This window comes from Myotis brandtii, unplaced genomic scaffold, assembly GCF_000412655.1.
Source record: "Myotis brandtii unplaced genomic scaffold, ASM41265v1 scaffold457, whole genome shotgun sequence".
In the NCBI taxonomy this organism is placed as follows: Eukaryota; Metazoa; Chordata; class Mammalia; order Chiroptera; family Vespertilionidae; genus Myotis; species Myotis brandtii.
In genome coordinates this window covers 103,856-128,437 of record NW_005367475.1, presented here as the reverse complement: position 1 = coordinate 128,437, position 24,582 = coordinate 103,856, and the positions used below count along the sequence as shown (strand labels likewise).

Genomic DNA, 24,582 nt, shown 5'->3' with positions numbered 1-24,582 from the left:
AACCTCATGGGACTTTTAACCTGCAGAAATGTATGATAATAAATGTGTGTTGTTTTAAGCCACTAAGTTCATGGTGGTTTTCTACAACAGCCATAGGAAACCTATCTTTGTTGTTACAGAATGTCTGTGGCTCCTTCCTCCGAGTGCCAGAATGACTTGTGATTATGTTAAGTGCTACACAAACAAACATACTGGATTTTCAAAAGCAGGAAAGAAAAAGACAAAGACTTTCAAAATAATCTCCTGATTTCGACGGGGGGAAAAAAAAAAAGGAAAAAAAAAACACCTTTACCCTAAAAATACTGCCCAAGAGCAAAACTGTCACTAGAAGTCACACTTCAGCACCCCACGAAAATAAACAACAAATTTGCTCAAGCGTTAGAAACCTGTGAAAACACATTTTCTGATTTAGCTGCTGAATTCTAATTATGGAAGGGTCACTCAAATACTTGAAGAGAAAGTAGGACCTGCCCTGGCTGGGTAGCTCAGTTGATGAGAGTGTCGTCCAGATTAGCCATGGTTTCGGGTTTGGTCCCGGTCAGGACACAAACAAGAATCAACCAATGGTCCAGCTGGCGTAGCTCAATGGTTGAATGTCAACCTATGAACCAGCATAGCTCAATGGTTGAGTGTCAACCTATGAACCAAGGTCATGATTTGATTCCTGGTCAGGACACATGCCCAGACTGCGGGCTTGATCCCCAGCAAGGGGTGTGCAGGAGGCAGCCAATCAATGATTCTCTCTTATCTTGATGTTTCTCTCTCTCCTCTTCTCTCTCTCTCTCTCTCTCTCTCTCTCTTCTCTCTCTTTCTCCTCTCTCTTCTCTCTCTCTAAAATCAATGAATTAATTTATTTAAAAGAAGGCAGGGCCCGAAAAGCTCCAGGATGGTTTGTGCCTTGTCTGTGTCAGTGGTTTTACAACAGCAGCAGCTACCAGAGAACCTTTCCCTGCAAGGCAAGCAAGCAGGGGGCCTGCTATTGGCATGAGAGTGTGACTATCTTCATGGAGAAGGAAGAATAAAGCAAGGGCACTAGAGTCCCAGATTCCAATCTCAGCGCAGATCCCTACAGCTGGGTTCCTCCCAGTCAGGGTTTAAAACATGTCTTCCTGTATCCATTCTTGTCACCACTACCCACCCCCCTTCCCACTGCAATGCATTTCACAAACAGCAACCAAAGTCACCCTTTTTTATTGCATGATGCCACTCCCTCGCTTAAAACCCTTCAATGATATTTCACAGCATCCTTTTTTATGATTAATTTGGATTTTTTACTGAGATGTAATTGATGTATATTAGTGTCGGGTGCACACATAATGATTTGATACATGTATATACTGTGAAATAATCACCAGAAAACAATACATCTAGTTAACATCTATCACCTCATCCATACAATCTCTCACTTTATCTCGAATAACATTCAAATTGCTAGCACATCCACAAGACCCTGCCCAGTCTAGCCTCTACCCTGGGCCTCCTGTTCTCCCAGAGTCCCCACACTCCAACCACACTAACTTTGTTTCAGTTCCTTTAACCTGTCAGAGCTTCCTTCCCTCAAAAGCCCCTCCTGCTGCCACGGTTGTCCCTCCATCTCTCCAGCAAGCCCTTCCCCTTCCTTTGGGTCTCAGCTCAAGTGGCACTTTCTCACAGAGGTTTCCTGACACATCCCCCCACAAAAAGAAAGTAAAACCTGGGTACCCCTGTCCTTCTCCAGGAAGGAATCTGTAACTTTCACAGCACTGTTACAACCTGTAACCCCATATGCCTTTGTTCCTTTAAGGTCTGTCCCCCTACAAGACAGGATAATCCATAAAGGCAGGGACCCTGCCCAGCACCAATCACAGACTGTTCACTCCCAAAGGCATGTTGACCGACTACATAAACTCCAGAGGGTGCCCATCTTTAGAAATCACGTCCATGTTTAGAAACCGTGTGGCTTTACAACATGAATATTCAAACCTATACACTGAAAACACATTTGACTTTAACCACCACCAACTGAAGTAGGCCGAAGAATAAAGACAAACAGGAACCGCCACCCAAGTTCCTCAATTAAGTGAAGTGATAGGATGTGATTTTTGTGCTAAAACATGATTAATTCTCATTTCAGTTTAAGCTCCAAAGTTTTTCAAATAAAAGCCATTGGATTTGCCAGTTGGTTAAGCTGAAGAAGCTAACGCTGAACAAAATATCACATTTTAAACTGACAATGTGGATCTGGTAATGGAAGGTAAGCATTTCCCTACAAATGTACATGTTGACATAGACCAGCGGTTCTCAACCTGTGGGTCGCAACCCCTTTGGCGGTCGAATGACCCTTTCACAGGGGTCGCCTAAGACCATCCTGCATATCAGATATTTACATTACGATTCCTAACAGTAGCAACATTACAGTTATGAAGTAGCAACGAAAATAATTTTATGGTTGGGTCACAAGATAAGGAACTGTATTTAAAGGGCCAGAAGGTTGAGAACCACTGACATAGACCATTCCTTGTGAGCAACCACACACTGGTAAGTCTATACCAAGTAATAAAATCAGGAGATGCAAGTGAAACAAAGCTCATGTGCAAAGGAAGGAAAGCAGAACTATGATATCTAAGTTCCATGTTAAGTGACATGAAGCAACATGTGTCACCCACTAGCATGGCTATAATCAAAGACAGACAACAATAAGGCGAGGACATGGAGAAGTCGGAACCCTCACACACTGCTGGTGGGAGTGGGAAATGGTGCGGCTACAGTTCTTCAGTTAGATGTGGAGTTAGCATATGACCCAGCAATTCCACTCTTGGGTATAAAGATAAATGAATCATGTTCACAGAATAACTTGAACAACTGCTTCCATCTTTAGAAATCGTGTGGTCTTACTTTAGAAACTATATGGAATACATGCATTCCATACAATGGAATATCAAAAACAAATGAGGTACTGACACGTGCTACAATATAACTGACCTAAAGAAGAAAGGTCCAAACGTTTGTGAACAATCTTAACAACCATCCTAGAACCCAATCTCTAGCTTTATGATCCTCAGGACCAAGCCTCTAGAGCAGCGGTTCTCAACCTGTGGGTCGCGACCCCTTTGGGGGTCGAACGACCCTTTCACAGGGGTCGCCTAAGACCATCGGAAAACACATATATAATTACATATTGTTTTTGTGATTAATCACGATGCTTCAATTATGTTCAATTTGTAACAATGAAATTGGGGGTCACCACAACATGAGGAACTGTATTAAAGGGTCGTGGTATTAGGAAGGTTGAGAACCACTGCTCTAGAGAAAGACACTTGGCATTCACTGTCCTTTCAAAGAGACATGTACTGTCCCCAGGCATCTCCAACTCAACCAATCTAAGCTCACAGCATCTGCTTGCCTCTCCCCCTTCCCCCAGCCTCTGTATGAATGGTTCCGTTATCCACTAACACTCAAGCTAGAAGCTCAGAGTCATCCCCACCCCAGCCACATCCATCCTGAGACAAACCATTATCAACAATTCTGCAATCAGTCCTCTTCTCCAGGCTCCTGCAGCCCACATTCAGGGCCTAGATCTCAACTGGATCATCCCAAAATCTTTCTAAAATTCTTCCCTGTCTCCACTCTGCCTCTCTCCAAATCCCTCCATGCCACCGTCGGTCTAGGCTTCCTAAACTGTAAATATCATCATGTCACTTCCCAACTTAAAATCTCTCAATGGCTCCCCTTTCATGTCTAGTTCTCCACTTGACATCCCCCCACGTCATAGTGATCCCCAAACTATTTTCCACCTATGACCTGCACCCTCTCCCATACCGCTAGACTTCTGCACCTGCCGTTACCACTGTCTGAAATAACGTTTCCACTCTTCTCTGGGTGATGAATCACTCCCAGGGATTCCGATTTTAATGCCAGTGTTTGCTCCCCTGTGAAACTCTTCCTGCAAAAAGCCCCTCTCCTGGCAACGTGAGCAAACCTGGTTGCCAGCACTTATCACGCCTTCCTGGTCTTCCCTGCGCGGCCTGAGAGCCGGATGAGGGCAGGGGTCTTGTCTTCCATCTCTAGCAATCTACCACGAGCTGGTTCTGACCCTCTTTCATTGTTGTTCAATAAAAGAATAATCCAAAATGCTTTGCTATTTCTTTTCCTTTATTTAGAAAAATCTTTTTAAAAGGCCCCTAACTTACCTAACTATATCATCCTTCAACATTCCACCTTCTTGGGTGTCATGAGTGCCCACCCTTTACATGCATTACCAATGCGCACTCTCCACCAACCCAATGAGATGTGTAATTATCCCCTTTCCAGGGCTGAGGACATCAAAGCCCTGCTAATTTATGTCATATGATAAATCTGACAAGGCTAATAAGTGACAGAGCCAGGATTTAAACCCAGATAGTATTACCTCTAAATTTGATGTCTACTTCTCCACAATTTGCTGATTAACATAATAACATTGATTAATAACAAAATTTAAGGACACTTGAGAAATCTAAATCTAATTTTATGAGATTTACATAATCTGTTTCTCTACAACCACAGCCTAAACCAATTCTGGAATCAGAAGTTACTTTCAAGGATCATACACGAGACCCAAATTCTCTCTCCCTGACCAGAACTGTACCATGATCGGAGCACAGTATGTTAGGTGCTCCATAAATATTTGCTCAATAAATTACTCCAATGCCTATCAAAACAAAATATGGATTTCGAAGACTAACACTTATCACCCAGTAACTCAAGACCTCTTCTAATTCACCTAAACTCTACCCAAATAAATCTGCTAATCCCAGACTGTGGTGTTCTGGGATGCTATTCTCACCACACCACAGTCCTTTTCTCTTTTTCCCATGACCGACTCCTTTGAAAATCACATCTGAAATTGAAAATCACCTAGACCAGCAGTCTGCCTCCATTAGTTCCACTGCTTCCTGATTCTGCCTTCACTCTGATTCTTATTGTCCTGTTAGGGGCTGAAATGTGTCTCCCAGAAATTGCTATGGTGAAGTCCTGACCCCCAGCACCTCAGAATGTGACTGTATTTGGAAACAGGCTCTTTAAATAGGTGACTAATTGAAATGAAGTCATTAGAGTGGGTCCTAATCCAGCAGGACTGGTGTCCCTGTAAGAGGAAATTTGGACACAGAGATGCACAGAGGAAAGACCAGGTGAAGACACAGAGCAAAGATGGCCACCGATAGACCAAGGGGATGGGCCTCAGAAGAAATCCACCTGGATGACACCTTGACCTTGGATTTGCAGCCTCAGAACTGTGAGAAAATAAAGGTCCATTTATAAGCCACCATAGTACCATAGTCTGTGGTACTTGGTTATGGTGGCCCTAGCAAACTAAAACATTCCCTAACCACTGTCCTGCCGTATGAGTCAAAAAGCAGAGTAAAGGATTTGGGGGACAAGTTCCAATCCTGCCTCAGCCCCTCTGTAGCATTGAGACCTGGTGAGTGGTTGAGATTCTCCATGCAAAATAGACATGACACCACCCACTTTGCATGATTGTTTTGAAAATTAAATGCAACTAGGTTTTAATGTACTTTATTCCTATAATAATAATTGCTTTAAAAAAACTTACCATCTACCAGTGCTCTCATCACTTTACATTAAATTACTTAATCCTGCCGTAACCGGTTTGGCTCAGTGGATAGAGCGTCGGCCTGCGGACTGAAGGGTCCCGGGTTCGATTCCGGTCAAGGGCATGTACCTTGGTTGCGGGCACATCCCCAGTGGGGGATGTGCAGGAGGCAGGTGGTCGATGTTTCTCTCTCATCGATGTTTCTGACTCTCTCTCTCTCTCCCCCTTCCTCTCTGTAAAAAATCAATAAAATATATTTTTAAAAAAAATTACTTAATCCCCATTACAACCCAATGAGGTGGGTCCTTCATAAGCCCCTTACAGATGAGGAAACAGAAGGAACAAGAAGTTAAGCAGATTGCCCAAAGTCCCATCTGAGAAGGACAAGGATTGGCCCTGGTAACTAAAATTCCTTCATTATCAGAACTATGCAAAGTGAGGGCTCCCTATATATGTGGACACAAAATAATATAAACACATATGCATATACACATCTACATATAATATATCTATCACATACATTATTATACAGAGTAAATAGAGGATAAGCATCATTGCAACAAGTGGTGCCACCAGAGCTACATGCAGAAATAAATTCCATTCAGCTCGTTCTGGACGCAGAACCACTGGGCATCACCCACCGCATCCACTGCAGGACAAGCCAGCACAGCCCACCCTCACCAAGAGCACCTTCAGCCTGTCTTATTCGCCGTGACCCTAGACGCCAGATCGAGAGCTGCTCTAAATATGCGCACAAAGGCGGTGCAGCCTGGAACAGCCAAGGCCATGAGATCAAACTTTCAATATTATAGTTGCATGTGACAAATTCTATTTTACATGACATATTTTTAGAAGGAATTTGACAAAATGATGTCAAATTGGTCCTAAGAGAGGACACTGAGTGAGAATTTTCTAAAAGAAAAGTGCATAATATTGACTGCACAGAATTTCTGTCATACTATATGTACTTTCAAGGTCCAATTTTGTTTACTTTCTGGTTCGGATCGTGTCTTCAATATGTGGGTTACAAAATGGAAAGGTTCAGGTAGGTGAGCTGTGACCGTAGCTGGATTTTTTTTCCTTTAATTCAGACATCCTCAGACCTTTGCCTCTGCAGACACGTGAGCCAGGGATCTCCAAGCGCTCGAGGCCCTTGGTGTCAATCCCTGTTCACACCCTGGGAATGGAGTGTAAGTAAGGTGGTGGCAGTAAGAGGGGGAAGAAGAGAAGAGAAAGGGGCTTTTACCCAACCTTATTTCAAAGTGAATTATTGGAAGCTTGAAAGAAAAAAGAGAGAGTGAAAGAGAGGAGAATAAAATTAAGCTTGAAGTTAAACTATGCACTTCGCATAGGCTGTGACTAGTTCCAAAACTTCCAGAAGCCAGGTCAACATTAGCAGCTTAATAAATGGGCCCTTAACGATTTGCTTCCAGACTAATTAAAATAATACCCCCATTTATTGCATCATGAATAATTCACCCACCTTCCAAGAAGCACCTAACATGATATAATTAAACAAAGCACAAGTCTTCCACACTCCTCCTGCCTTTCTCCAGGTTTACCATTGACTACTGTAAAGTAATTGACAAGGGCAGAACTAGGCATTGAAGTTTAGAAAGGCATCTGTCCTAGAATTAAAATGCATGCAACCGAGGGGCAGAATCTCCGTTTGTGAACAGTTCCCTCCTTCGTATCATTCTATAATCTGCGGATTTGGGGGCAATGCAGAAACCTAATGTGCGAAGGGAAGCTCTCAGGACCTCAGTGAGATGAGCAACACAGTCACTTGTTATTCAAATGACACTTGACACTGGGTAAACCAAGAAACACTGATTTGAAACCCCAGCCCTCATCACCCAAAACAAAGCATTGGCTCTTTCCATGACCAGGCACTCCAGACACCAAATGCAAATTAAACCAACAGAACAGAAACCGTATTCAGAAGGCGCAGATTGCAAAAGCCTTGTTCTAAGCTCGGCCATTCACAGCCCCAAAGGAGGACATCGCCCGGGGAGAAACACAGCTGGGCCACTCAACAAGCTCCTTTCACAACCAGAAATGTTCAATCCCGCTTACCCAAGTCTTTCTCCTTAATGGTTTCCCTTCCCCTGGTCAGCTCTGTCACATCAAAAACTGAAATTTCACCTCCAAGAATTAAGCTATGCATTCCCTGCTGGCATTCTGTGAACCTATGGCTAAACTTCCTAGATCTAAAATCAAACTGTTCCTTTTTTGCAACGAAAAAGAGCTTCATACTTCAACATCCATTTCTATAAAATCCTGTATCAGCAACATGGAGGAGGAAGGTATTTCCTTCTGGTTTTCATGAGAAAAGAAGCCCAAACAACAACAACAAAACAAAAAAAAGGTTTTATTTTAGGCCTTTCCCATCATCAGGGAGAGTCTAGTTTCCAAGAATCGAAATCTCACCCCCAGTAGAGAGATGGGACAGGGACTCAGGAGCAGAGTACTTACTGGAAAATGTCCTTATTGTGGGAAGGGCCAATCCCACCCATAAAACCTGAGTTTAAGATAATGGGCTTCAGTGGAAAGAGCAGGAACTGTCCCCCTCGGATCTGCTCACTAAAGCAGCAATATCACCCTGGGAAAGTCCCTTCACCACCAGTTCTCCCACAAGCAGGTGCTGGGTCATTTTCATTACACTGAGTCATTACTCTGGCTCCAGGAGAACGGGCTTCAGGAAGCAACCGTCTAGCATCGCAATCCTCAGCTTTCCAAGAAAAATTCCAGAATCTACCAGGATGCTCGCGGGGCCTTAATGGCACTGCTAGCCAAGGATGTGCCCCTCTCCATCCTAGCCCAGCCAGATGCCCCACCCAGGCTACTAAAACACTCCAGGGTCTACTCCCAGAACACCCCCCCGCCCCCCAACCCCCAAGGGGGGAGTCCTTCCTTCAGCTGGCTGGGAATTTATCACCCCAGCAAGCTGCTCTCTTTGTCCTGGCTGCCAGGAGACTCAAAGTTACCTGAAATCCATTTTTTATTCCTTCCTTCCTGGTTCTGTCAATCATTCTCATTTTATTGGGCTTGCACATTTACAATAAACTGTCTCTGATTATTTTCTAGAGCAGGCAGCCTATCAAATGACAGAAACGGAATATTACCTTTCTCGCTGGGGGCAACCCTTTTATGTGGGTGCTAAGGTGGCCCCTCAAACCATTCCTAAGTCTCACACCTCTAAAGGGCCACCTCACACCTCACTCCTCTACTTCAAATGCCCAGGTCGGATTCCCCAACCCTTTCAAGTAACCAATTAAGCAGGCCTCCTGATCGAGATGTGGATGGCGCCCTGGCGTTGTGCAATGTGGTGGCCTTGTTTAATGTGAAAATGAAAATTTCCTTGAACGTATGCTTGTCCCGAATGGGCACACGGGCACCTGAACCATCCATTTCCACTCTGTTAACAGAGGACAACACCACAAGAAGAAAGCTGTGCTGGGTCAAAGCAGACATCCAACAAATGTCCATTATATACATGAGAAACCAAGCATGCATATTTTTCCATAAAAAATAGTTTAATATTTATTACCTAGTAATAACCAATACATTCAAAAACATTTGCCCAGTGCCTATTAGAAGTGATGCACTGTGTTAGGAGCTACCAGGGAAATAAGATGAAAAAGACAACACAGGCGCTGGCCTTGAGGAAGCCTTCTTACAAACTACAGGAGTATAATGAAGTCAAAATACCATTAAAATAGGGCCCAGCTATTCAAAAACAGTCCCAATTTCAGTATCTGTAAATAAGTTCACAGAACAGAGGTGGGACAAGGTTCAGAAGGGCCTTATCACCCCAGGAGTCTAAGCCTCATTAGGTAATCAGGTAACATGAGACCTAGAGGGATTAGCCACAGTGTGTCTGCTGTCCTTCAGTCCTTCCCATACCTGCAGGATGGAGTGACCCCGTCCAACCCCCAGGACTGTCCTTTGCTGCTGGCCATCCCACACCACTCTGGCCTTGAGAAAGTTCTCCTTTAGTTCTCACAACCCCTCAGCTGGGCTCCCACCTCACACACGAACGCACTCCCCCCCTTCCCCTGGCTCTGCATCCTACCATTTGCCAGTTTGCTCCCAGTTTGCAAACTGTCTTTTTGTGTGTGCACGATAAGTGGTCATTATTTTTGACCATTTTCTGGAAAGACTAAGGGGGAAAGCTACTCTCTGCTACTGTTGTTTTTTAATACCTCGAAATGCTTCCAGCAGGCAACTACCCCAGGTGAGGGTCTGAGACTACTCATCTCTTCCTGTTACCATCCCCAGGTCTGATTTCAGGGCGTGTCTATTCAGAAGTTCAGGCCCCACTAACTTTTAAACTTTAGACAACACATCACATGTTCCAGATGAAGAACTAAGGATTCCTGCGATTGTGCTAGGAACAGCTGGGGAGGAACCAGAGGGCTGTCTGACCTTTTGCTTCTGATGCCCTTCACCAATTAAAAGAGAGCACTTGGCCTCAGGCTGCACGAGTTCAACGAATCGTGTTTGCTTTGGATTGACTGCATACTTACTGTGGGGATGGAATGCTTCTCCCACTTGGAATGGGCCCTGTGAGCAACAGCCTGTTTGCAGACTGCAAACTGCGGGCTGGACCAGGAGCCAGCAGCTTGCTCAACAGCGCTTAGCGCAGGACTGACACCAAAATATTATTTCTGACAGTAAGTTACAATGGTCTCATTTCCTTCCCATCAGAATAAAATGCCACAGAGGTGTCCTAAGTTCTGGGAACAAATCAGTCATCATGCATTTGCTTCCTTTTTCATATTTTTTTTTTTTTGTAATTTAAGGAAGAATTCTAAGTGGTTTGCTTCTTGAGATGCCATGGTTTGATCTACAATCTTATGAAGCACTAGCCTTAATAATCTGAAGACAATAATGGCTAATGTGAAATCTGTACGAGAAAAATCCCCAACTTCTAGCTGCCACCTACAATTCTTCCCACGTCAACTTACCACATTACTGAAGATTTTGCAGACTAGAAAGAAGTCACCTTCTGACAGTGCATCTGGGCCTTCGGGACAGGTCCATTGTATGTTTTCATGATAAAGGAAAAACCCATTACAGCAAGTTATAGCCCGGAGCTGTGTTATTTATTTTGCTTTGTTTTTTATTTTTAAATTTTTATTGACTGACTGGTTTTTTAGAGCGAGAGAGGAAGGGGGAGAGGAGAGAGAGAGAAACATAGATTTGTTGTTCCACTTATTTATGCTCTCACTGGTTGCTTCTTGTATGTGCCCTGACTGGGGATTGAACCCACAACTTTGGCATATGGGGACAACGCTCTAGCCAACTGAGCTACCCACCCAGGGCCCCGAAGCTGGTTTTTGAACTTACCAATGTTCCTTGTTTTAAACAAAATTATCATGATGTGAAATTTATATTCACACTAACACCAGGGGGAGTGAGTTTTAGATGAGGAAAACCACAGGATAACTTTTATCAGCAAACCACCTCTGAAAAGGTGCGTCAGTGCTCAAAAATAATTTTCCCACGTTTTCAGAAACACACCCACTGACTATGGAATCCCCCTGCAGATGAACACCATAGAAATAAAAAGAGCCAATCACTAGCATGAGGTTGCACCAAGGAGTTCCCATGGGGAAGAGGCAAGTTCGTCCCAATAGAACACCCAAAACACAAACACCTGGCATTCCCCAAACCTAAGGCCTAAAAGATCATACAAGTCAAAGCTTTCTGGCAGAATTCAAAGTGCACGGGCACACCTTGTTTTCTGCTTATGCAAATTAAAAACAAATGAAGGTTCCCTGAGCAGATAAAACCAATTCAGCCATTAATTAATTATCAATGGCTGTAAGCTGTTTTGTAACGATACAGCCCTGAGCCTCATGCCATGTTTTGGTTTGCGTGCTCCCAGTTTGCAAACTGTCTTTTTGATGTGTGCGAGGTAAATTTTAACCAAGTACTACTTCAGTGATCCAGTGATTTTTACTTTGGCTATTTCTGAACCTTTGACATTTCGTGGGACCCAAAGAAGACAAACCCCTGCGACCCCCAGGTGGGTGAACAAACCAGGTGCCACCTGGAGCCCGTGGAGCTCACTGTGATCTCACCCACCCAGGAGTTCTCAGGTAAGTCTCTCCTTGCTCTGAGCTCTCCACCTTATCGTGCACCCTTGCTTTCTGTTTCTGTTTTGCTTTCTGGTATCTGTTTGTTTGTTGCAGTTTCTTGTTAAATCGCCATCCGGTTCAAGAAGGGAAAACACATGATCCCCAGTGTTTGGGAACAGCTGTTGGAAAACAGGGCCCCTCGCAGTTAGGCCGTTTTAGGGAACCCAAAGGCAAGCTTGGTTCCACTGGGAATTTGCACCAGGATCTTGTGCTTTTCTGGAAAAATGAGTGAACTTTTGGATAATCTGAGATTGTACTGACCATTCTGGGGAAACTCTGTTTTAGATAAGCCCACCTTAAGGGATACCCTTGAAAAGAGAGGATCTCAAACCTCTCGGAGACTCTGGTAGGCAGAAGCTTCTTAAAGAAAAAACGGACTCCAAAAGATAGCTCTGAAAAGGATCCTTACAGCATGAGACTTGAGACATTTGAACAGGTAACCTTAACTTAGTCCATCTGCCAGAAACACAATTTGGACTCAACTACTGAGTTTTGTTCCTGAGACATGGCTAAAACATTTTAAAGATCTCTGTACAGAGAGGGGGAGATATTTGGTCATACCACATTAAACATTTACCAAGAGGAAAAATTACTGCTAAATCTTTTGAAGTGAGTTTGTAAGTTTGCTAATCTTCGACAGGATGCTAATATACAATAGGCAGTTCAATTGCCTGCTTCCTAGTTTTTACTGGAAAGCAAAGACTACAAGTAACTTTAAAAGTTGGAAGAAGAGCTGAGATTAGAGAAGGATGTGAGGCTGTCCACTGCTCTGCTCGATTGGAGGCTGGCAGGGTGGGAGAACAGGAAAATGTCAAGACCTTAGCATGTCACTTGGCAAAGCTAGGGAGGCACAGGTGCCTCGAATTAAGATCTGGGGCGTTTATGATAAAAGCCTGATTAGGGCACTAAGAGGCAGAGTCTCTGGGAAAGCAATGAAGACGAAAAGGAGGGTATTGTGGTGGTGGATGAGGAAACCAAAGGAAGGCCCCATGTCTCTGACCCCCAATCCAAAGGAAATTTTAAATAGCAATGACCCAAAAATACCTAGCAGAAAATGTATATGCTTTCTCTGTTCCTTGAAGTTATAAACCTTATCATGTTTTTGAAATGTGAATACCCAGAAAATAACCAACACAGTGCCCAAAAAAACAAACAAAAAAGGTTTTTTTCCTAAACCGTAAACCAGAAATAATAAGGATGAAGGAAAATGACTATATGTACATGAAAAGTATGATGTATGTTTTCAGTAAAAGAAGGTATGAAGAATGGAGATACATTCTTTTGTAAAATAAAATAAAAAAGTAATTTTGTCCTAAAGTAACATGATTGTTACTTTCTGGTTAATCTGCCTGAAAAATAAAGATTTCACAGATTTGGTGTCTTGTCAAGATACTTTCCTGTGTTTTATATCAGGTTCTGATTATTTGAGGTGGCTGAGTCTTCTCTATTAAAAGAGTAGATTTCTGTCGGGGGTAGGGGGGGTTTCAACTATGTAATTTTCTGTATTTGCCTAGGACAGCCGTGGGCAAACTACGGCCCGCGGGCCGGATCTGGCCCGTTTGAAATGAATAAAACTAAAAAAAAAAAAGACCGTACCCTTTTATGTAATGATGTTTACTTTGAATTTATATTAGTTCACACAAACACTCCATCCATGCTTTTGTTCCGACCCTCCGGTCCAGTTTAAGAACCCATTGTGGCCCTCGAGTCAAAAAGTTTGCCCACCCCTGGCCTAGGAAGTCTTTGCCACTTCGGTTAAATGGATAACTAAGTATTGTTTCACAGTGCTCTATGATCCTAGTTGATATTTTTGACAAACTTCCCCAAATCAAATTCTCAATGAAATCCTTACTGGATATGCTGGAAATCACTGTCAACCAGGAAATATTATGCCTTCTTTATCTTGTGCCTGTGTAGGTATACAAGTATTCTAGAAATTATGTAAAATGTATAGAAATACAAGTAGAGTTATAACTGAACTGGGTAAGAATTTCCAGAACAAATGGAAAAACTGGATTCAAGTAGAACAAGAATAACATGAGACTCAATGAACTGATGAGGATGATTATCATTTTTATGATGTCTGTTTAAAATATTGCTGGTTCTTTCATCTTTATGTTCCACAGGTAAGGAAATCTTGCCTCTTAGACAAACTAGGACTTACAGCAATCTGGTAAATGATAACTTTGTATGCAAAATTGAAAATTATTACTTTTTCTCCCTATCTGATCCCTCCAGAATTTGGAAACTTAAAGTCAATATTCTTTATTGCAATATAGTTATTTGCATAAATTCAATAATCTGTTCTTCCTGTAACAGGACACAATTGGAAACATTGGTTATATTGTTACCAGCAAAGGGATCAGGCCCAGAGCAGATCTGCCTGGGGCCTGGCCTGTAATGTGTGGGTTCTTGACTTCATGCCGGAAAGATTTCACACCACAAGTCCAGGTGACTTTGAGGGTATGTGAATTAAAGCTGGGGACAAGGAAACAAGGAAGGACTTTGAATAGAAGAAGCAACAGGAGAGAGCCTGGGTGGGGCTGCTTTGGCTCACTGGAAACATTATGGGAAAGAAGTGAGCCACTGAGAACTGCTATCAGCTTACTGGAGTCAGAGAAATGGGGGTCTTGGGGACAAGTTCAGGGGTTTAGCCTGGGATGAGAGGACACTGCTCATTGCTCCCCTCGTTGTTACAAGTCTTAGGGGGACCCTTAGAGTTTAAGAGATGCACATCTATGGGGAAGAGAGGGAAGAAAAAGAAGTGGGTGTGTTCCCAGGAGGGAGAATGCATGCTGGGTCTTTAGTCTTGAGGGTTTTAAAGGCCGGGAGTTTGAAGGAGGTCTTAGGGGAGAATCTCAATAGAATATTCATCATCTTTTCCAGGTGTGCTCTTTCAGGGTCGTGGTCTCCACTGATTGGTCAGTGCCAGGGCAGGGGTCATTAGTCATTGCAGCTGGTCCTGGCGTCACCTGCCTAGTTTTGCTGCTTTTGTTGGCCTGGATCTGAAATACAGCTGAGGCCTGGATACTGTCTCTAGGGAGGAAAGATCAGACGGTCTAAACTGCATGACCAGTGATATACCAGGGGAGGGAAGGCCACCATGGAGGTGAGGTCTGGTGCCAGTTATGCCTGTTGCTGGCACCAGGGGCTTTCCTTCCTGGTGACCTTCTGTATCTGGCTATAAATTGCTCAGCCAGTTTGTTCCGCTATCTGTCTCAGTTTCCCCATTCCACTTGCCACAGATTTTCCTAGTTTCTTACTATCCTACCTCGACATGACCAAGGCTTTGACTGGAATGTCATATTTGAGAGATATGTACATAGACTCAGATATGATCAGACAGCGCTATGGAACAAAGGGTGACTTCATGAAGCCAATAAAGCCCCTTGGAAGTATCGACCTGGTACTTTGCTTACAGGGTTCCCAGTGGCCTTACCAGGTGAGGAAGGAAGGTCATTTCCTGGCAGGCTCAGGAATCACAGAGTATTTCAGGGACCTCAAAAAAAGGCAGGCATTCACCCAAATCTATGGGTGTTGCAGGCAAAGTCTGATGGCAAATCCTTGGCTTGGCTTTCTGACCACAAGAGGTTTTTAAAAGCTCAATCTGAGTTCCTTATGAAAAGTTCCAAATTTAAAGAGCCCGTATGGTCAATCAGTATTCTTGCTGCACTTATGTAAAAAAACAGGCAAAGTTATTGGGACTAGACTTATTCTGCAAAATTGAGTCTTAATTTGGCTATCTTTGGTAGAAATGAGGATGATTATAGAGAGAAAAATTATGTTTCAGTAACACACCTTTCCAGATATTAGATTCCCCCACTACCCCCCACCCCACCCACCCACCATTTCACCTTTCAGTCACACAAAGCAAATCCTGGAGGCTTCTACTTAGCTGAAAACCCCAGCTCCTTTTACTAGCTGCTCGAGCATGGGCAAGTCACATAACCTTTTTGAGACTCAAACGCCTCTTTTAAAGCAAAACGGGGATAAAGCTAATACTTGCACTCTTGGCCCGAGTGAAGATTAAGTCGGTAACTTCATGTCAAGCCCTGAGCAACAGTGACTGGTCCAAGTAAACAATCATTGTAAGGAGCAGGTATTAGGGGTTTCCAGTCTCCTCTGGGCACCAGCCTCATACCTGTCCCTATCAGGTAACTGACACATGCTACATGTGTCAGTGAAGTGTATATCATTTCACTTCACCTGCACTGATAAATGAGGAAGTGGAGGTCCAAGAAGCCTCAATAATTTGCCCAAGGACAAAGATGTGAGGAACTCTAAAGCCGGAGCTCTGTCCATTGTGCTGCACTGGGAGGCTCTGGAACCTCCCCTCACTGTGCCCAAATCAGTCATTTCTATTAGTTACATTTTCTCCTGCCTTATTTTTTTTTTCTGAACAAACTAAAGAATTATGAAATAACACATGAATAGAAAGAAGGCAATATAGATGGATCAGGCTTTCTCTGAGGCCAAATCTTTCACATCCTGGAGCAGGGGTAAATGCATTTCCCAGGCCTGGTCTCCCAGCTGTCTCATCTGTTTGCACACCTCTGTATCCACGGGACCTGGTACAGCAGCCAGCAAACAGGGAGTTCAATAAATATTTGTTGAACTCAAGAATCCCTGGCTTTTATCCCCACAAATAAGATGGAGCATTTCATAGCAAATATGAGGTAATAACAGAAATAAGGCAGTCAGCAGCTCCACATAATTGCCTTACTTGAACAAATTTCACTTTTAGCTTCCTCATAGCCAGGGCAACAATGGAAGCCAAGCTTTTGCTTACACTTTCCAGGGGGGAAAAGACTTCTCTAAGAAATTATAAAATGAACACCGAGTAATACTAGTCAACAATGTTCCTACTGTATTTATACAAAAATGCGACAATGAACTTCACATGGTTCTTTCTTTCATGTGGAAAACATTCATAAAAGGGAGAGACTAGATGTATCATTAAACTTCTACCTACCTAATGAGGCCTGCCTGTTCTAAAAGGGAGAGACTAGATGTATCATTAAACTTCTACCTAATGAGGCCTGCCTGTTCTAGGGGGGGACTTTGCAAACAAGGATCAAATAGTAACAAAACAGCAATCCAATGAACATAATAGAAATTAGACAACCTGTCTTTAAGGCAAGCCATTCTCATGGGCATGCCACAGTCGGTTGAGGCAGATAACTGAATTTCACAGGAACTGTGTTAGCCAGCCTCGATGACAGCCCCATCATGGGGCCTCCTGAATTTACACCCTTGTATAGTCTCCTCTCACAACAAGGAACACTGATCTATAACCAACAGGATATCATGAAAATGACAGAGTGTAACTTGCTAAATGAAGTCATAAAAAACTTTCCGGTTTTCACCTGGCTCTCCTGAATCACACACTGTGAGGAGGGCTACAGCTGTCCTGCCTGTGAAGTCATCCGAGCAGTCCCGTGGAGAGGTGCATGTGACAAGACACGGTGGCTTCCTGCCAATGAGGGCTAAGTTGCCAGGTCTGTGAGCAAGGCAACTTGGGAGCAGGCAGTCCAGCCCCATTCAAGCTTTCAGATAACTCTAGTAGCCCTGGCTAATGTATTGACTACAATCTGCATCGACTACAACCCCAGGAGAGATCTGAGCTACTATCAGCCAGTGGAGCCCTGTCAGATCCCTGACCTGCAGAAACTATGTTCACTGTATTCAGCCTCTACTTTGTAATGCAGCGATAAATGAACTAATACAAATTTTGGTAACTGGAACTGGTGTGCTGTTGTAAAAAGAAGAAGAAAAGAAAACCTAAAATGTGTGCGTGGCTTTGGAACCTGGCATTGGGGAGAAGCTGGAAGGACTAAAAAGTGTTAGCAAAGGCCTGGAGAGTTCAGAGAAAGCTTAGTAGAGACCTAGTGGTCTCTCAGGAGGCCATGAGTGATGATGGCGTTAAGTGAGGGAAATGTTACTAGAAGCTAGAGTAAAGAAAATACTCGTTATATAGTGACAGAAAGTTTAGCAACACTACTGCCTGCTGTAATGTAGAAGGTAATATATATCATCAATAATAATAAAAGCATAATATGCTAATTAGACCGGATGACCTTCCGGACAAAGCCAGGGCTGCAAGGGAAGTCCAGGTCCCGGGTGCCAGAGGGAAGCCGGTGCCAGCAGCCAGGGGAAGGAAGGCCTACTCCTGCACGAATTTCGTGCATCGGGCCTCTAGTATGTGTGTATACACACACACAAACACACACACAAACGGTGGCCTAGCTAAGGAGATGTCCAGGCAGAGAGTTGAAGGTGCCATGTATAAAGTCTTTGCTAAGAATTTAGAAAATCTCCAAGGCAGTGCCTCAGAGAACCATTCTGCAAACAAAGAGGCTTCTAAGTAAGAGTGTAGTTTCTCACCAGTCTCAGCAGAAGCCCAATGTAGAAAACAGCTTAATGAGATCTGTGGGTGTGGCTTTTGTCTAATTATGCAAACCCTAATAAGATTCATAGGACAACCACATGCTTTTAAAAGAATTATACTAGCAGAAACACCATCAGTAGTTGCTGGAGCTCTAACCCAATACCTCAGAAAGTGACTGCATGTGGAGAGAGAGCCAAGAGGTAAAAGTTCAAATGAAGCTACTAGGGTGTGCCCTAATCCAATGTGACCAGTGTCCTTATTTAAGAAAAGGAAATTTGGACACACAAAGGACAACAGAAATGCACACACACAAAGGAAAGCCCACGTGGGGACACAGTGAGAGCACAGCCATCTGCAAGCCAAGGGGAAAGACTGCAGGAGAAACCAACACCTTGATCTTAGACCTCTGGCCTCCAGAACAGTAAAACGATAAATTCCTGTCGTTTACGCCCCCTCCCGCCCAACACAACCACTCCCACCTTCCTTCTACAATGCTAAAGCTCACCTAATTTTTAGATAGCTTTATTGAGATACATTTCACATACAATTTACCCATTTACTAGTAAATGGTTTTTAGTATATTCAGTTATACAACCATCAGAACTACCTAATTTTAGAACATTTCATCACCTTAAAAAAAACACAGAAAACCTACCCATTTCCTCTTCTCTTAATCCTAAGCAACCATTAATCTACTTTCTGTCTCTTTAGATGCAATATCAATACATTAATAGAATTATACAATATGTGGCCATTTTGTGACAGGCTCCTTTCACCTAGCATAATGTTTTCAAGGTCCATCCACGCTGTAACAAGTATAGTACTTCACTCCTTTTTATGGCTGAATAATATTCTGTTTCCTTAAGTCCATCTAATCGCAAAGACTTACTTCCTCCCCAGAGTGTGAGCATCAGAAGTGAACTCCCTTCATTCCTCAAATCCCAGGAGACAACATCTAAATCCCTTAGATCAGGGGTGGGCAACCTTTTTGTGAGTGCGTGCCAAAACCAGCAAAATCTCTGACTCAAAATTCTTCTGCATGCCAACCCTAATTTTTTGAGAACATGTTACGCCTACTTGATATCTCTTAAGGTGTACGTATGTGAAGAACCTTGAAGAAATAATAAAATTCATTCGAGCGACAAAAACACAGTATATGATGATGAAAAATACATTTATTTTTTAATGTATACATGTACACTGATAGTCCGACAGAAAACTTTATGACTCCGTTTGATATTATCAGTGGGACTTTTGCTGCTGCATCACTGATGACAGAGATTTTACATCAGGTTTATATTTCGTGACCTTCAGAGATATGCATGAGCTACTACTTTCATCCGTCAGGCTACTCCTATTATGAGACTTAACAAAATTCATCACTGAGAACAAAGATTCACAAGCGTATGTGGATGAAACCAAAACACTGGTCAGATCTAGGAAGGCAGGGAGAGTTAAGGCAGAGGCATAGAAATTGCTCTTCCCCTCTCTCGTCAATCCATGTCTATGGTCTTTAAGATAACTTGTTATGTAAAATTATTTATTTATCTAAGATGCACCTACACTGAATTTATCTGAAAAATAAAAAAGTCGATATTAGGAAAAAAATTGTAAATGGAAGATTATATGAGAGGGTTTCGCGTGCCAGCAAAAGTTACTGGCGTGCCATGTTTGGCACGGGTGCCAGGGGTTGCCCACCCCTGCCTTAGATCAATATTCAGTGGCCAATTGTTATATAATACCCATTAGCTATGATCTGAACCATTCAGAACCACTAACTGAACCCTTCTTTATGACTATATCCAGTACATGCTAGATCTACATATTTAGTTAACAAAACAGAAGCCTTCTCTACCCTTATAAATAAACCTATTGGGTGCTACCTACTTTCTACTTAGAATTTAAGTCCTCCTAAAAATTACAGATGCTCATTGGCTCTTTAAGAGAAATCGATAGTAAAGGACATTCAAAAGGAAAGATGATGATGAATGAAAATGCTTCCCATAGCCCATCTGTAATATGGAAAATATCAGAAACAACCAGAGTGCAAAAATATGTAACAGACAAGTAAATAAGAGAACATTCATGTAATGGAATGTTTTACAATGGTTTACTCAAATGTTTTTTAAAAGGAAATGCTGATGTTATCCATTAAAGAGGCAGTGCTAAAAATGCATCAACAGTACCAATCAACGTGCAAAAGAATATTCACCAGAAAACAACTAGAAGCATTAAAATTTTTAACATTTGTTGGCTCTGGATGGGTTATTTATGATTTTTTTCTTTTTCCCTCACATTTCCAGCTCTGAGCACATATCCCTTGACAACAGACTGTTTAAGAATTGGAGTTTTTATTAAAATCTGAAAGCTTAGGGGGAGAGGAGTCAATGGACACCAGGGGTCACCGCGCCACACCGAGCTGGGTATTTTTTGTGCGCACTTTCTGTGCATTGTATTTCACACTGAAAAGGTCCCAACGGGTGTAAGGTATGCTCCTTGAAGTCAGGAGCCAACACAACTCAAGTCATCCATTTCCCACGTCCTTTGCACGTTCTACTACTAAATAATTATTATATACCCTCACTATGCACACTTAAACGCATTGACCACTTTTTTTTTTTAAGAATATGTTTTTATTGATTTTAGTGAGAGAGAAAGGGAGAAGGAGAAACACAGATGACAGAATATCGATTGGCTACCTCCTGCACGCCCCCTATTGGGGATAGAGCCCGCAACCTGGGCATGTGCCCTGACTGGAATTGGAACTGTGACCTCCTGGTTCATAGGCTGATGCTCAACCACTGAGCCACGCCGGCCGAGCTTGACTAATTCTTAAACTTGAAAAAGTATCCCAATTCCTCTTCTGTGACAAATAACTATCACTGTTTTTGCTGCGATGTTAAAGGCATGTAGACAAGGGCCAAAATTTCAGGTTCTACAAGAATCCCACGTGGTAATTTCACAAAGTGTCTCTCACCTCTTCAATTTAAAGCTCACCTTACACTATCAACTCCTGGAAAAGTACCAAGTACCAGAAGAAAATGACCAAAAAAGTAAGGAAGACAATGTCTAGGAATAAGAACGAACAATGGCATGTGTGATACCAAGATAAGGAAGGAAATCAATAAATTATGAACACAGTAGACTTCCCCCGTTAAAGCTAAAACCATTCTTCAAAAATCCAGATAAACAAACAGCTGGAATTTCAAGTTGCATATTTAGTCCTGGGTTGCACCATTTTCTGAGCGATGCCTTTCTAAAATGAAAGAAGTGTATTATTTTATTGTAAAGTATCAATAGCCTGTCAAACACTGGGACTGTTCAGTAAATTAGGTAGTTGATATAGTGTAAACCCGTGGTCGGCAAACTGCGGCTCACGAGCCACATGCGGCTCTTTGGCCCCTTGAGTGTGGCTCTTCCTAAGCCTTAAGAGTACCCTAATTAAGTTAATAACAATGTACCTACCTATATAGTTTAAGTTTAAAAAATTTGGCTCTCAAAAGAAATTTCAATCGTTGTACTGTTGATATTTGGATCTGTTGACTAATGAGGTTGCCAACCACTGTAAACTATAAGGAAGGTGTCACTGGAGAAACAGACAATTTGAATTCAATGCAACACACATTTGCTAGAGAGAAACTGCAGGAAGTTCTGCACAGCGTCCGCCAACTCTTAATTGTTTCTTTAATAATTAACACCTTTCGTACCGCTCACGAGCGTTCTCGTGTTTCGCGCGCCATCTGTTAAGGACCGCTCACGAGTTTTCTCGTTTTTCACGCGCCATCTGTTATGGACCTTAGATGTCAACACACTGTCTTGTCCACATCGAATGAAGCGATCTCATTGGTGGAAACCGTGCAGGTCAATCTACGAAAAACTATATATAGTAAAGGACATTCAAAAGGAAAGATGATGATGAATGAAAATGCTTCCCATAGCCCATCTGTAATATGGAAAATATCAGAAACAACCAGAGTGCAAAAATATGTAACAGACAAGTAAATAAGAGAACATTCATGTAATGGAATGTTTTACAATGGTTTACTCAAATGTTTTTTAAAAGGAAATGCTGATGTTATCCATTAAAGAGGCAGTGCTAAAAATGCATCAACAGTACCAATCAACGTGCAAAAGAATATTCACCAGAAAACAACTAGAAGCATTAAAATTTTTAACATTTGTTGGCTCTGGATGGGTTATTTATGATTTTTTTCTTTTTCCCTCACATTTCCAGCTCTGAGCACATATCCCTTGACAACAGACTGTTTAAGAATTGGAGCTTTTATTAAAATCTGAAAGCTTAGGGGGAGAGAAGTCAATGGACACCAGGGGTCACCGCGCCACACCGAGCTGGGTATTTTTTGTGCGCACTTTCTGTGTATTGTATTTCACACTGAGAAGGTCCCAATGGGTGTAAGGTATGCTCCTTGAAGTCAGGAGCCACCACAACTCAAGTCATCCATTTCCCACGTCCTTTGCACGTTCTACTACTAAATAATTATTATATACACTCACTATGTACACTTAATAAATGCATTATTGACCACTTTTTTTAAGAATATGTTTTTATTGATTTTAGTGACAGAGAAAGGGAGAAGGAGAAACACAGATGACAGAATATCGATTGGCTGCCTTCTGCACGCCCCCTACTGGAGATAGAGCCTGCAACCTGGGCATGTGCCCTGACTGGAATTCCAACTGTGACCTCCTGGTTCATAGGCTGATGCTCAATAGATACTTACGTAAATTTTGTTTGGTCCCTCTTCATAGAGGAAAATGTATCATACGTTAAAAAAGTACTAGGAACTTTAATTGTTTAATTGTTTTTGTAAATAAAAATGTTATAATTATTGAAAAACAACACCTAAAGTGCATTATGATCTGTAGTTATGATGATTTAAATAATGTGCAGTTTGCCCAAAAACGTGCGGTCCCTGGCGTATGTCTTAGAGATTTCTATGCGGTACGAAATGTGTTAAGGTAAGTACTCTGAGGCAGCTACTGGGTTCAACCTGCACCAAATAGGTGCAGCAGTAAGAGTGGGAAAACAACAATAAACAAAGCGTGTGGTTCACATCACGGGAGAAGAAGATATGGTGGCTGATTTGTTTTGTTCTGACTCAGCTCATTCCAGCATCCAGGTTTCCACATGTGTTCAAACATCCTTTTGTATAAATAATAGTAAGTCCCCTGCTTCAAAATATGGGTTGTCTTCCCAAATTTCATTTGTGAGTTATTTGAAACTTGGAATCCATTTCCTCAAATACACATGGGTTTCCAAGGCTGGTCCCAGCTGTCCATTGACCTCGCAGTATAGCTGAAAAGACCACAGCTTCTTGTTCACGGCGAGTAGCAGAGAACAACGCCATGTATTAATTATCATGCAGCAGCTGCAAGGCCCAGGCTACTTTTTATTCCTGGGGTTCTGACGCTTAGGAGTTTGGTCGCTCACATTTCTCTGACAAGGGCTCCCCACTCCCAAGGAAGCTTATATATTTCCTTTCAAAGCTTGAGAGGCTGCGCTGTGGACCTCTTCCTGGCAGAGTGGGGCAGGGCTAAGACAGTGGCCTCTGGTCTCCACCAACAGGGCCAGCCAGCCACCAGCAGCCCTTTCTGTCACCCCCCCACACACACACACAGGTTAGCTAGCCCACGCAGCCCACGCTTCAATGCCCACTCAATCAGTTAGCAAATCTCTGTCTTACTTTCTCACTTTATACTTGGTGTTTAAAAACTCAAACAGTTTTTTAATCCTATTTATAGCAACCAAGTGTGGCTCCTCCTATCAACCTGTGGGGACGATTTTCAAATAGGCAGCAGCTGCCGGAGTGAAGACAGCCTCCCAGTCTCCCTCGCTCTCTAGAATGACAGATGTTCACCCCACAACAGTTTATCTCCCACAAATTATGCACGAGGTGGCTTAAACTAATGCATACATAGCTTCTCACCTTTCCACACCAAAATGTATTTAGGGGAACAGAGATTTCTAACAGAAGTACCCCAGTGTACTTTCCATATCAAACCCATAAGTTTCAGTTCATCCAACACAGTGAGAAGCAGAAAACCTCAAAGGTTACGTGTCAAAACTACAGCTTTTACCAGAACGCTGAGACATGAGTGAAATACTCATCTGAAAAACAGTGTACCCGCTGGATCCCAGGGTCCAATGGACTCCCCTCTAACGGATCCCAGCCCCCCACCCCCAAGAACCACCTCGTCACCACCTCTCCCTCTCCACAGACACATTCTCTCAGTATTTAGATTCTCACACCTCAGCTGGTTTAAAACAGAAAAAAAATATTAACTTCCATAACCCCAACCATAGCAGAATGGCTCCTCAAATTCTACACAGACGCACAAATGCACACATCCCATCCACCCTCGTCCCAGAAGCTCCCAGGGGTCCCCCACTCCACAGCCATGGGGCCCAATGCGCCTTCTCGAGGACCTCAGGCAGGGCAGGCGGCCAGGTGATG

General features: G+C 42.8%; 1 long non-coding RNA gene across 1 annotated transcript in view; it reads left to right on the top strand.

The window, feature by feature from the left end:
• Positions 1-21,576: 21,576 nt before the first annotated feature.
• The window catches only part of LOC106727646, a 16,373-nt gene continuing 13,367 nt past the window's right edge, over positions 21,577-24,582 (top strand). The window contains exon 1 of the long non-coding RNA XR_001363880.1: positions 21,577-21,967. This is a non-coding gene — a long non-coding RNA (uncharacterized LOC106727646). The remainder of the gene's footprint in view (positions 21,968-24,582) is intronic.